We start from the raw sequence: 16367 nt of genomic DNA, 5'->3' as shown, positions 1-16367 counted from the left end.
GAACTTCTTCCAACCAAAATGCACACTTTGAAAACTTAGCGTACAGTTTTTCTTTTCTTAACAACTCTAGCACTTTTCTCAAATGTTCTTCATGCTCTTGGTCATTCTTTGAGTAAATAAGTATGTCATCGACGAAAACAATGACAAACTTGTCAAGGTATGGTCCACACACTCGGTTCATGAGGTCCATGAACACAGCTGGCGCGTTAGTCAACCCAAACGGCATAACCATAAACTCGTAATGACCGTAACGCGTCCTAAAAGTAGTCTTTAGAATATCATCCTCCTTCACCCGCATTTGATGATACCCAGAACGTAAATCAATCTTCGAATAAACCGACGAGCCTTGTAGTTGATCAAATAAGTCGTCGATTCTCAGTAGTGGGTAGCGGTTCTTGATGGTAAGTTTGTTCAACTCTCGGTAGTCGATACACAACCTAAATGTACCATCCTTCTTCTTGACAAACAAAATAGAGCCCCCCACGGTGATGTGCTTGGTCGAATGAAACCACGCTCTAAAAGTTCCTGTAACTGACTTTGTAATTCTTTCATTTCACTGGGTGCGAGTCTGTATGGAGCACGAGCTATTGGTGCAGCTCCTGGTACAAGGTCTATTTGAAATTCAACGAATCGATGTGGGGGTAATCCCGGTAATTCTTTCGGAAATACATCGGGAAATTCTTTTGCGACGGGAACATCATTGATGTTCTTTTCTTCAGGTTTAACTTCCTTGATGTGTACTAGAATGATGTAACAACCTTTTCTTATTAGTTTTTGCTCCTTCAAACTACTAATAAGATTTAATTTCGCATTGTTCTTTTCTCCGTACACCATTAAAGGTTTTCCCTTTTCAAGCATAATGCGAATCGCATTTTTGTAACAAACGACCTCTGCTCTCACCTTTTTCAACCAGTTCATACCAATTATTACATCAAAACTCCCTAACTCGACTAGTATTAAATCAATTTTAAACGTTTCATCCCCCAGTTTAATTTCTCTATCCCGACATATATTATCTGCTGAAATTAATTTACCGTTTGCTAATTCGAGTAAAAATTTACTATCCAAAGGTGTCAATGGACAACTTAACTTAGCACAAAAATATCTACTCATATATCTTCTATCCTCACCCGAATCAAATAAAACATAAGCAGATTTATTATCAATAAGAAACGTACCCGTAACAAGCTCCGGGTCTTCCTGCGCTTCTACCGTATTAATATTGAAAACTCTTCCGCGGCCTTGCCCATTAGCATTCCCCTGATTCAGGCAATTACTTCTAATGTGGCCCGGTTTTCCACATCCATAACAAACAAAGGCGGCATTACTTGTTTTGCCACTATTTGTTCCTTTAGTTCTGTTAAACTTTGGTCCGTAGACCTCACACTTTTTCGTACCATGGCCAGTTCTTTTACACTTGGTGCAAAATGTCGTGCAGAACCCATTCTGGTGGTACTCTTCACACCTTTGGCATTTTTGGTTTTTGTTGCCGTTGTTGTTATTGAGGTTGTTGTTGAGATTGTCATTGTTGTTGGAACAGTTGTTGTAGTTGTTGTTGTTGTTGTTGGGACGTTTGTTGTAGTTATTGTTAGGATTACGGTTATTGTTGCGATTGTTGTTGCGGCTGTGGTTGGAATTATTGTTTTTGTTGTATTGGTGACCTTTGTCACTGGTTTCTTCCCACTTTCTCTTGAGTTGTTTCGTGTTGGCTTCTTCGGCCGCCTGCTCTTTAATTCTTCCCTCAATCTGATTTATGAGTTTATGAGCCATTCTACTTGCCTTTTGTATGGAAGCGGGCTCGTGTGAACTCACATCTTCTTGAATCCTTACTGGTAACCCTTTTACAAATGCGTCGATCTTCTATTCTTCATCTTCGAACGCTCTCGGACATAATAGGTACAACTCTGTGAATCGTCGTTCGTACATGGTAATATCAAACCCTTGTGTTCGTAACCCTCTAAGCTCTACCTTGAGCTTATTGACCTCGTTTCTGGGACGGTACTGCTCATTCATTAAGTGTTTGAATGCTGACCACGGTAGTGCGTAAGCAGCATCTTGTCCCACTTGTTCGAGATAGGTATTCCACCATGTTAACGCAGCACCTGTGAAGGTATGCGTGGCGTACTTTACCTTAACTTCCTCAGCACATTTGCTTATAGCAAACACAGATTCGACCTTTTCGGTCCATCGTTTTAGTCTGACTGGTCCTTCAGTTCCATCGAATTCCAGAGGTTTACAGGCAGTGAAAGCCTTGTAGGAGCATCCTACATGGTTTCCTGTGGAGTTAACTCCACTGCTAGACCCTGAGTTATTGTTGTTTTGCATTGCAGCCTGTACTGCGGCTATATTTGCTGCAAGGAAAGCACGGAAGTCTTCCTCACTCATGTTCAAGTTCTGACGAGTAGTCGGTGTCATTTCCTTCAAAAATAGCCAAAAGAATTAAGTTAATCATATAGAATATTAAGAGTAGTCAATAGTATTCCGTAGCATAATATGAACTCATTTATAAAAGCTTTTTCTTCATATTAGCGTTTTATAAGTTTTAATTCGGGTAATACCTACCCGTTAAGTTCATACATAGTAGCTAACATACAATTCAACTACTACAATTCTATATGAAAACTGATTGTAATAATATTTCACATTCAAACTTTTATACAATATTTTGCAAACTTACAATACCGCTATTTTACATATAGCATGAAATATAGCACATAAAAACTCTGATACAAAACAGTTGTGAAGACAATTCTAGTTAATACGCAAGTCGTTCAACAAAGACAATAAAGACACGTAATTCATACGTCCAGAAACAAGTCATGCATTCTGGATTTACTATGACTACTTCCCATCCTTGGTCTTGTGGAACATAACCGTTGTGACCGTTGACAAGACAGCATGTTGTAATGTCGTCAAAAGGATGAGGGTTTCGTAATGTCCAACAGCCCCGTAATAATCTAAAAACCTTGTTTCTCATCTCAACTACCGAGTCCATCACTTGTGGGAATGTTTTATTTAAAATTTGCAACCCAATGTTCTTTTTCTTAATTTGATGAGAAGCGAACATTATTAACCCGTAAGCATAACATGCTTCTTTATGTTGCATGTTAGAAGCTCTTTCTAACTCACGAAATCCTATGTTGGGATATGTTGAGTCAAAATAGGTTCTTAACCCGTAGCGTAAAATTGCATTTGGGTTCCCCGCATTTAACGCTTTAAAGAAAACAAGGCGTAACTTACGGTCTCCCCAATGTGATATACCTCACCTATCAAAGGAAAGTCTTTTATAAACTAAGGCATTTCGGGAAAGTCTTTCAAATGTTTGACAAGTTAATTTCGCCATAACTAAATGTGCTGATGAATTCTGACCGACTCTAGACAAGATTTCCTCAATCATATCCTCTGGTAGGTCTTCTAAAATATTCGGTTGTCTACCCTTAACGTCCATTTTGTTTTTATACTGTAAAATAGACAAGGATTAGATTCGTAAAAGATAATTAACAAACAATACAAGCAATTTTTACATAGAACATAAAAGTACAAGCACACTATATTACATATATTACACAACATGATTACAACTCTTTAATCCGACTCACTCGTTTCTTCTTCTTTGGACTTGGTTCATTTTGCTAATTTCCTAGGGATATATAATGCTCCCCTAATACGAGCTGTCGTTTTCCACAATGGTTTAGAAAAACCTGGTAGTTTAAAGGTTCCCGGGTCATTGTTACATTTTAGGAAATACGGATGTTGCCGATACATATAAAGTTCATCGGGGTTGGAATCAGGTTTCTCTATTTTTATACCTTTTCCCTTATTATTTTCTTTTGCCATATTAAATTGGGTCGAGGTAATTTCTATAACATCATCGGAATCCTCATCGGGATCCGATTCATCAGAAAATTAGTAATCTTCCCAATATTTTGCTTCCTCGGCGGAAACACCATTGACCATTTTTAACTTTGGTCCGTTGGTTGATGATTTTCTTTTATTTAATCGATCTACTGTAGGTATCAATATTTCTTCCTCCGGAACCTCTTCTTCTTCCGGTTCCTCCTCTTCCGGTTCCTCCTCTTCTGATTCCTCTTCTTCCGGTTCCTCTTCTTCCGGTTCCTCTTCTGGAATTTGTGAATCTTCCCAAATTATGTTCGACTCTTCATTATTATTAGGTGAGTCGATGGGATTTGTACTAGTGGTAGACATCTATCACACAATATCAAACATATTAAGAGGTTAATATATCACATAATATTTACATGTTAATAATATATAGTTTTCAACAAAAGTGTTAAGCAATCGTTTTTAAAGAAAACACGGTCGAAGTCCAGACTCACTAATGTATCTTAACAAACTCGATAAGACACACTAATGCAAATTTCTGGTTCTCTAAGACCAACGCTCGGATACCAACTGAAATGTCCCGTTCTTATTGATTAAAAACGTTCCATATTAATTGATTTCGTCGCGAGGTTTTGACCTCTATATGAGACGTTTTTCAAAGACTGCATTCGATTTTAAAACAAACCATAACCTTTAAAATATTACGACGATTTTCAAATAATGATAATCTAAAATATAGAATTTTTCACACGACCATTACATAATGGTTTACAATAATATTACACATCAACATAAGTCTTCGAATGCAGTTTTTAAACAATATTATACAAACATGGACTCCAAATCTTGTCCTTAATTTAGTATGCAACAACGGAAGCTCTTAATAATCACCTGAGAATAAACATGCTTAAAATGTCAACAAAATTGTTGGTGAGTTATAGGTTTAACCTACATATTATTAAATCATAATAATAGACCACAAGATTTCATTTTTATAACACATCTCTTATTAGGCATTTCGCAAACTGCATAGAGATAAAAATCATTTATATGTTGAACACCTGGTAACCGACGTTAACTTAATGCATAGAATATCCCTAAAACAGAACCTCTCGTCTGTATAATAATCTCGAAGTACTAAACCATCCATAACTTGAATGGGGGTTGTTAATCCCAATAGATCTATCTTTAGGATTCGCATCAATTAGGGGCCATTTCCCTAATTCTTAGGCTACCAGACTTGAAGGGCGATATTCGGTTTAATAATCCAACCATAGAATGTAGTTTTGCGTACTTGTGTCTATTTTGTAAAACATTTATAAAGCTGCATGTATTCTCATCCCAAAATATTAGATTTTAAAAGTGGGACTATAACTCACTTTCACAGATTTTTACTTCGTCGGGAAGTAAGACTTGGCCACAGATTTTTTAATACGTTTTAATGTTTTAAATATTTTCAGTCAGCTGTCCTCGTTAGTAACCTACAACTAGTTGTACATAGTTAGATGTACAGAATTAGATTGATATATATTATCTTGACCCAATCCACGACCCAGTGTATACACGTCTTAGGCTAGATCACAACTCAAAGTATATATATTTTTGGAATCAACCTCAACCCTGTATAGCTAACTCCAACATTACTGCATATAGAGTGTCTATGGTTGTTCCAAATAATATATATAGATGGGTCGATATGATATGTCAAAACATTTGCATACGTGTCTATGGTATCCCAAGATTACATATTATATTAGAATACATGTATAATACAATATAAGTTAGCTAGGATATGATTTGTATAGATTTGATACCAATTTTCACGTAGCTACAACAAGTAAAAATATCCAATCTTGTTTTACCCATAACTTCTTCGTTTTAAATCCGTTTTGAGTGAATCCAATTGCTATGGTTTCATATTGAACTTAAGTTTATAAATCTATACAGAAAAAGTATAAGTTTATAGTCAGAAATACAGGTTACAAGTCGTTTTTGTAAAGGTAGTCATTTCAGACGAAAGAACGACGTCTAGATGACCATTTTGGAAAACATACTTCCATTTTGAGTTTTTTCATGATTTTTGGATATAGTTTCATGTTCATAAGAAAAATCATTTTCCCAGAAGAACAACTTTTAAATCAAAGTTTATCATAGTTTTTAATTAACTAACCTAAAACAGCCCGCGGTGTTACTACGACGGCGTATATCCAGTTTTACGGTGTTTTTCGTGTTTTCAGGTTTTAAATCATTAATTTAGCATATCATATAGATATAGAACATGTGTTTAGTTGATTTTAAAAGTCAAGTTAGAAGGATTAACTTTTGTTTGCGAACAAGTTTAGAATTAACTAAACTATGTTCTAGTGATTATAAGTTTAAACCTTCGAATAAGGTAGTTTTATATATATGAATCGAATGATATTATGAACATCATTACTACCTCGGGTTTTGTGGATAAACCCACTGGAAATGAGAAAAATATATCTAGCTTCAAAGGATCCTTGGATGGCTTGAAAGTTCTTGAAGCAGAATCATGACACGAAAACAAGTTCAAGTAAGTTTCCACTCAAAATAAGATTGTTATAGTTATAGAAATTGAATCAAAGTTTGAATATGAGTATTACCTTGTATTAGAAATATATCTTACTGTAAATAAGAAAGATTTCTTGAGGTTGGATGATCACTTTATAAGATTGGAAGTAAGCTAGCAAACTTGGAAGTATTCTTGATTTTATGAAACTAGAACTTATAGAATTTATGAAGAACACTTAGAACTTGAAGATAGAACTTGAGAGAGATCAATTTGATGAAGAAAATTGATGAATGAAAGTGTTTGTAGGTGTTTTTGGTCATTGGTATATGGATTAGATATAAAGGATGTGTAATTTTGTTTACATGTAAATAAGTCATGAATGATTACTAATATTTTTGTAATTTTATGAGATATTTCAAGCTAGTTGCCAAATGATGGTTCCCACATGTGTTAGGTGACTCACATGGGCTGCTAAGAGCTGATCATTGGAGTGTATATACCAATAGTACATACATCTAAAAGCTGTGTATTGTACGAGTACGGATACGGGTGCATACGAGTAGAATTGTTGATGAAACTGAACGAGGATGTAATTGTAAGCATTTTTTTAAGTAGAAGTATGTTGATAAGTGTCTTGAAGTCTTTCAAAAGTGTATAAATACATATTAAAACACTACATGTATATACATTTTAACTGGGTCGTTAAGTCATCGTTAGTCGTTACATGTAAGTGTTGTTTTGAAACCTTTAGGTTAACGATCTTGTTAAATGTTGTTAACCCATTGTTTATTATATCTAAAGAGATGTTAAATTATTACATTATCATGATATTATGATGTATTAATATATCTTAATATGATATATATACATTTAAATGTCGTTACAACGATAATCGTTACATATATGCCTCGTTTCGAAATCCTTAAGTTAGTAATCTTGTTTTTACATATGTAGTTCATTGTTAATATACTTAATGATATGTTTACTTATCATAATACCATGTTAACTATATATATATATATATATATATATATATATATATATATATATATATATATATATATATATATATATATATATATCCATATATATGACATCATATAGTTTTTATAAGTTTTAACGTTCGTGAATCACCGGTCAACTTGGGTGGTCAATTGTCTATATGAAACCTATTTCAATTAATCAAGTCTTAACAAGTTTGATTGCTTAACATGTTGGAAACACTTGATCATGTAAATAATAATTTCATTTAATATATATAAACATGGAAAAGTTCGGGTCAGTACAACAACACCTCATTAGCATATACTCAACACAATATATATGTAGCATGCTAACAATAATTAACAAACACAATATGGTTAACCATAACGCTATGGTGCTACCGGCTCGTGGTTCACACCATACGTAATGCTATGACGCTACCGGATCTTTGGTTCATGCCACTTCGCATTTGAGTCATACTCCTTTATAGTGCTACCGGCTCGTGGTTCACACTTTGGCGCTACCGGCTCGTGGTTCACGCCTCATTTTATAGTGCTACCGGCTCGTGGTTTACACTTGATGCTACCGGCTCGTGGTGCTACCGGCTCGTGGTTCACACTTGATGCTACCGGCTCGTGGTTCACATCATGATTTTATAGTGCTACCGGCTCATGATTCACACTTGATGCTACCGGCTCGTGGTTCACATCATGATACTCGCCACATACATGCTATGGTACTACCGGCTCGTTGGTTCATGCCATAACATTCACAAATAAACACGTCACATACATATACGCATAATTATTCCACTCACCTTAACGCCTTTGGTGAGATAATCAAGCTCGCAACCTTCAACGTGACGTACCTATTACATTATGCATATAATCAATCATACAATCAAGTTGGTCAACCAACTCACTCACCATTCTAGTGTCATTTTGACCCATAGTGAAATTTCGACCCATTTGGACCCTTAACCCTAATCATTATGTCATCTTCGCCAAACCCTAACACTAGCCAAATTTTGGTCTTAATTCACTTATTAACACAAGGTTATCGCATTTTCATACTCATTAAACAACTTAGGTCACCAAAGGCTCATTTGACCCGTTTCAAGGTTAACACACCCATTTAGGTCACCAACATACCCAAATAACACCCACTTACTTAATATCAAGGTGTGTTAGTGATTAACTAACCATTTAAGACTCATAACCACTAATTAACACTTTGAAACCCTAGGTTAGTTATCTTTGAGTCCTCATGACCCAAACTTACCCAAAAACACCCAAAATCACCAAACATGGGTTTTATGTTCACCATTTACCCAAATCCTAACCCTTATCGCTAGTCAAGTAAAGAAATTAGGTTTAGAACTTACCAACACTATCACAACCTAGCTAGTGACTAGATGAACAACTTTAAAGCTCGCACTTCGGTGAGAATCCAACTCCTTCTTCTCCAATCAAGCGCTCTCTCTCTCTCTCTCTCTCTCTAAAACCAAGGTTTCTCTCACTAAAAAGGGTTGAGAGTGTTTGGAGAGGTGGAAGATAAGATCCAAATGAGATTGGATCAGCTTTTGTGGCCTCAAAACGTGCCACAAGTGAATTTACCATAATACCCCTTAAATATCTCAAAACGAGACAGCTAACCCGCCAGACCGTTTGGACGGCGTCCAACCCTTTTCTACTGGACGGCGTCCCATAAATTGGACGGCGTCCCAATTAACTGAACAGAGCTGAAACCGAAATAGGGTCTTACATCAACTATTTACAGCAACCTCAACAACTACAAACAACTTCAATAACAACTCGGGTTTCAACCCGTAAATTTTCAACAACAAAATTTTTAACAACAAACCCAACACGTACAAACGTAAGAAACTAAAGCTGACAGATCGAGGAAAAAACATAACCATCAAAGAAAGGGTAAAGATCAACCGCGTGAACCGATGAACAGAAATTATGGGCACCGCAAGAAGTTTGGTCGGCACAGTGTTAGATTTGTAGTGACCCGAACTTTTCCATGTTTATATATATTAATTGAGATTGATATTTACATGATTAAATGTTTCCAACATGCTAAGCAATCAAACTTGTTAAGACTTGATTAATTGAAATATGTTTCATATAGACAATTGACCACCCAAGTTGACCGGTGATTCACGAACGTTAAAACTTGTAAAAACTATATGATGACATATATATGGATATATATATAGTTAACATGATACTATGATAAGTAAACATATCATTAAGTATATTAACAATGAACTACATATGTAAAAACAAGACTACTAACTTAATGACTTTTAAACGAGACATATATGTAACGATTATCGTTGTAACGACATTTAATGTATATATATCATATTAAGAGATATTCGTACATCATAATATCATGATAATATAATAATTTGATATTATAAACATTGGGTTAACAACATTTAACAAGATCGTTAACCTAAAGGTTTCAAAACAACACTTACATGTAACGGCTAACGATGACTTAACGACTCAGTTAAAATGTATATACATGTATATAACAAAAATGCTTACAATTACATCCTCGTTCAGTTTCATCAACAATTCTACTCGTATGCATCCGTATTCGTACTCGTACAATACACAGCTTTTAGATGTATGTACTATTAGTATATACACTCCAATGATCAGCTCTTAGCAGCCCATGTGAGTCACCTAACACATGTGGGAACCATCATTTGGCAACTAGCATGAAATATCTCATAAAATTACAAAAATATGAGTAATCATTCATGACTTATTTACATGAAAACAAAATTACATATCCTTTATATCTAATCCATACACCAACGACCAAAAACACCTACAAACACTTTCATTCTTCAATTTTCTTCATCTAATTGATCTCTCTCAAGTTCTATCTTCAAGTTCTAAGTGTTCTTCATAAATTCCAAAAGTTCTAGTTTCATAAAATCAAGAATACTTTCAAGTTTGCTAGCTCACTTCCAATCTTGTAAGGTGATCATCCAACCTCAAGAAATCTTTGCTTCTTACAGTAGGTTATCATTCTAATACAAGGTAATAATCATATTCAAACTTTGGTTCAATTTCTATAACTATAACAATCTTATTTTAAGTGATGATCTTACTTGAACTTGTTTCCGTGTCATGATTCTGCTTCAAGAACTTCGAGCCATCCAAGGATCCATTGAAGCTAGATCCATTTTTCTCTTTTCCAGTAGGTTTATCCAAGGAACTTAAGGTAGTAATGATGTTCATAACATCATTCGATTCATACATATAAAGCTATCTTATTCGAAGGTTTAAACTTGTAATCACTAGAACATAGTTTAGTTAATTCTAAACTTGTTCGCAAACAAAAGTTAATCCTTCTAACTTGACTTTTAAAATAAACTAAACACATGTTCTATATCTATATGATATGCTAACTTAATGATTTGAAACCTGGAAACACGAAAAACACCGTAAAACCGAATTTACGCCGTCGTAGTAACACCGCGGGCTGTTTTGGGTTAGTTAATTAAAAACTATGATAAACTTTGATTTAAAAGTTGTTATTCTGAGAAAATGATTTTTATTATGAACATGAAACTATATCCAAAAATTATGGTTAAACTCAAAGTGGAAGTATGTTTTCTAAAATGGTCATCTAGACGTCGTTCTTTCGACTGAAATGACTACCTTTACAAAAATGACTTGTAACTTATTTTTCCGACTATAAACCTATACTTTTTCTGTTTAGATTCATAAAATAGGGTTCAATATGAAACCATAGCAATTTGATTCACTCAAAACGGATTTAAAATGAAGAAGTTATGGGTAAAACAAGATTGGATAATTTTTCTCATTTTAGCTACGTGAAAATTGGTAACAAATCTATTCCAACCATAACTTAATCAACTTGTTTGTATATTATGTAATCTTGAGATACCATAGACACGTATACAATGTTTCGACCTATCATGTAGACACATCTATATATATTTCGGAACAACCATAGACACTCTATATGTGAATGTTGGAGTTAGCTATACAGGGTTGAGGTTGATTCCAAAATATATATAGTTTGAGTTGTGATCAATACTGAGATACGTATACACTGGGTCATGGATTGATTCAAGATAATATTTATCGATTTATTTCTGTACATCTAACTGTGGACAACTAGTTGTAGGTTACTAACGAGGACAGCTGACTTAATAAACTTAAAACATCAAAATATATTAAAAGTGTTGTAAATATATTTTGAACATACTTTGATATATATGTATATATTGTTATAGGTTCGTGAATCAACCAGTGGCCAAGTCTTACTTCCCGACGAAGTAAAAATCTGTGAAAGTGAGTTATAGTCCCACTTTTAAAATCTAATATTTTTGGGATGAGAATACATGCAGGTTTTATAAATGATTTACAAAATAGACACAAGTACGTGAAACTACATTCTATGGTTGAATTATCGAAATCGAATATGCCCCTTTTTATTAAGTCTGGTAATCTAAGAATTAGGGAACAGACACCCTAATTGACGCGAATCCTAAAGATAGATCTATTGGGCTTAACAAACCCCATCCAAAGTACCGGATGCTTTAGTACTTCGAAATTTATATCATATCCGAAGGGTGTCCCGGAATGATGGGGATATTCTTATATATGCATCTTGTTAATGTCGGTTACCAGGTGTTCACCATATGAATGATTTTTATCTCTATGTATGGGATGTGTATTGAAATATGAAATCTTGTGGTCTATTATTATGATTTGATATATATAGGTTAAACCTATAATTCACCAACATTTTTGTTGACGTTTTAAGCATGTTTATTCTCAGGTGATTATTAAGAGCTTCCGCTGTCGCATACTTAAATAAGGACGAGATTTGGAGTCCATGCTTGTATGATATTGTGTAAAAACTGCATTCAAGAAACTTATTTTGTTGTAACATATTTGTATTGTAAACCATTATGTAATGGTCGTGTGTAAACAGGATATTTTAGATTATCATTATTTGATAATCTACGTAAAGCTTTTTAAACCTTTATTGATGAAATAAAGGTTATGGTTTGTTTTAAAATGAATGCAGTCTTTGAAAAACGTCTCATATAGAGGTCAAAACCTCGCAACGAAATCAATTAATATGGAACGTTTTTAATCAATAAGAACGGGACATTTCAAGATTGATATGCCTAAAGATCCGATTCAAGGAAACTCTAAAAAACGGGCGACTTTATAAGGTACCATAGCAAGAAAGTTCAACGAGAACGAAAACAACGGGATGTTTTAGTTTCTAATAAATTTCCGTTGTTCCAAAATAAAAGGTGTTTAATAAACTCATTTGTTTTTACTTATAGCACTCGCATCAATGGTGGTGTGACACAGGGATGTGCACCATTTGGTTTGAAACCATTTAAACCGAATATAGAATCGAAACCAAATCGGAAAAAACCAAACCGAATTTGAAAAATGGTTTTCGGATCGAGAAAAACCGAAACCGAATTTTAATTCGGTTTTTCGGTTTTGAAATTTTTTAATTTGGTTAACCGAAAACCGAATATTAAACCGAATTCAATTTATACAATATTAAATAAATATTTTAAGTTATTTATATTATTGTATACATGTACGAGAAACGATTTTGAATAGATATTTTAACTCTTCAAGTCAAATTCGGTTTACTTGGATTGAAATCCTATTTTAATCTTTAATTTCATAATTTTTCTTTTAACTCTACATTTTTGAAACTGTAATCATTTCAAGTCGATTTGCTATTCAGTTCAATTTATGTGTGTGTGCACGTTGAATCAATCAAATTTATATACACTGCTTTACAACAGTTTATTATTAGAAAGTATACACTATGACTAAAACAGAGAAAGTTTTAGTTTTGCTATTGGTATTGGTTTTGTTTATTTTTTGATATAAAATGTATTGTATTATGATGTTATATAAGCTTATTTTATTTTCTAAAATTTGTGTATATGTTTGATTATATATATTATTTTAGTATGATACTTACAAAGTTAATAATATAATGTTTATTTACATCGTGAGAAAAAAGTAAAAAAAAAATCGATGTGGAAGTTAATTTGGTTTTAACCGAAACCGAACCGAATTCAAATTTGGTTTTCGGTTCGGTTTTGGTTTTGGTTTTGGTTTTGGTTTTGGTTTTGGTTTTGGTTTTGATATTTGAATTTGGTTTCGGTTTGATTTTTGGTTTTAATTTTTAGAATTTTAAAACCGAAAAAACTGAACCGAATAAATCGAAAACCGAACCGATGAACACCCTTAGTGTGACACACCAAACCACAAGCAAAACTCATGCGCTATGATTGGCACCGATGGCACCAAAGAGTCAATCCTATGCCAACCCAAGTACATGAATGGTTTTGGGAATCAATAGTATTTCGTTTGGTGAGCAATTAAATGTCAAATATTATTATTTATCTAATGATAGAGCTATACTTAAGAAAATAGTTTAAGCATTAAGAGTTGTACATTGAAGTTAGTGGTTAGTTATTTGAGGTAGTTTTTTAAAGATAATTATTTGAAATCACTAACGAGGATAGTTATTCGGTATTTGAGCTTGCAAAGTGCTTTATTTATACTCATCTGTGATACGGTCAACATATGCAAGTGAAATGAGGCCAGGATTACCAAATTCTTTGCATGTATGAATCTACCATTTTGCCAACATGCCAATTCAACACAAATTGGTAGCTCGTCTGATCAATTTCAATATCTTAACAAAACTTCGAGCCTCTTATTTTTAGCAAAAAAAGAAGTTAAATAGAATGATTCAATGATCAATTGAATTTCATAATCCCAAATCCAGCAATTCTTATGAGATGAGATAGCCTAAAACATAACACAAACACACACCGCGAAGCATCTTTAAAAATGAACTTTACTCTAACTAATACAACCATGAAATTTATATCCACCCGCAGTAACATGAGCCATCTAAAAAGAATCATTGGAGAAAATGATGCTCCGACAAAAAGTGAAAATATCAATTCGAATGGAGTTTTAATTGAATATATAAATATAAATATAAATATAATATAATTATAAAAAAATATAAAATTGTTGGTCTTCAAATAAATACAGTATATGTTTAACCATCTTGTTTTTGTTTTTGTTTTTTTTTTTGGCGAAAAAACATATATATAAAAAAATAAAATGAAGATCTGACGATCTTGTGGTGTTACAATTGAGACGGATTATAAAATCTGTTTGACAGGCGTATCACAAACCGCCCTATTGAACTCACCTATACAAAGACAAGCTAACGTATAGAATTAATAAACATTGAAAGCAACATCACAAACCGGGAAGAAAAATCCCGTAGACCCGAACAAACAAACTATAAACTCCGTGCCCGTTGCAAATTGACGTAACCACCACGAAGAAAGTCAAACCCCAAAAAAGGTCCTCACCTGAATCGAAGTCTGCAACCGTGAGCCAGAACCCACGAGTCCCACACCAACCGCACCAACCCCTGCACGAACATCCGAATCCAATCACCCGCCTGGAACCCCAAGAAAACCTCCCTCGAGGCCGCATCGACCAGAAACCCAGATTAAATCCCCGACGATCAACACCTCCAAGCAGACCCCAGAAGCAGCCAACCCAGAAACCTTAACCAGTCAAAGCCCAGACCAAACGGAGGACGGGCACCAACCGAGAAAATGTGATGACCCGAAAATTTCTGACCAAATTTAAACTTAATCTTTGTATGATTAACATTTTCGACACGATAAACAAAGTCTGTAAAATTGAATCTCAAAATTTTTGAACTATTTTCATATATTCAAATACCTTTCGGTTGTTCTCGATGATTCGCGAACAATTATATGTATATAGATACATATATATATATACTATAACTTGAAAACGTAACAATGTATTAATTTTTTTGATACCGTACATTAAACTTATTGGTTTAAATATTTATTTGAATATATATGATAAGTTGGAATATTAATTGTATGAATAACTTACGACGTATATTTAAAACGTGTTTATGAATGTTGAAAATATATATTAACTTGGTTATAAAACGATTTGTTATTATATATATATATATATATATATATATATATATATATATATATATATATATATATATATATATTAACAAATAGCGAGACAATGATTTATAGAAGTAAATGACCAAAACACTCGAAAGTTTAAGATACACTTTGAATGATATAGTTTGTTGATAATTTAAGACTATATTTTGACAAAAGTACGAGTCACAAAACGTAAATTGCGAGTTTTCTAAGCGTACGAAATTGCGTTCGAGAAACCGGAACCGGGACATAAGTCGAGTGACAACGTACGAGTCATCGGAACGAAAATTACAAGTCAACTATGCACATGAATTTAATATAATATATAATTAATTATTTAAATTATATATATATATTATATATATTATATTTAATAATGTCGACAAACAAGAAAACAAAAAATATGTGAGCTGGATCTGACGGCCATGCGATCGCATGAGAAATAGGCATAAAACCCATGCGATCGCATGAGCATCAGAATCAGGAATTATGGCTATAAATACCAGGTTTCTTGCGCATATTTTTTTACACATATCTACTTCTATCTATCTCTGTATTATTATTATTATTATTATTATTATTATTATTATTATTATTATTATTATTATTATTATTATTATTATTATTATTATTATTATTATTATTATTATTATTATTTATGTTAATATTACTATTAGTAGTATTAGTGTTGCTATTAATTAGTATTATACATAAAATACTACGACGAGGTCTTGAGCATGTCACTTTCAAAATGGGTTTTCAAGCGGGATAGAGCTAAGGAAACTATGGGTTATAGCTATGGAGGTTATGGGTAATATTCATGGGTATTGTTCGCAAGTCAAACCTAGTGTTTATCATCTCTGTTACGTCTACGTACTTTCCTGCAATATTGAATCACAATATTGATACATTGAGATCTATGGTTAT

Source organism: Rutidosis leptorrhynchoides, chromosome 3, assembly GCF_046630445.1.
Source record: "Rutidosis leptorrhynchoides isolate AG116_Rl617_1_P2 chromosome 3, CSIRO_AGI_Rlap_v1, whole genome shotgun sequence".
Classification (NCBI taxonomy): domain Eukaryota; kingdom Viridiplantae; phylum Streptophyta; class Magnoliopsida; order Asterales; family Asteraceae; genus Rutidosis; species Rutidosis leptorrhynchoides.
The sequence above is the reverse complement of the archived record's forward strand: the minus strand, read 5'-3'. Positions refer to the sequence as shown.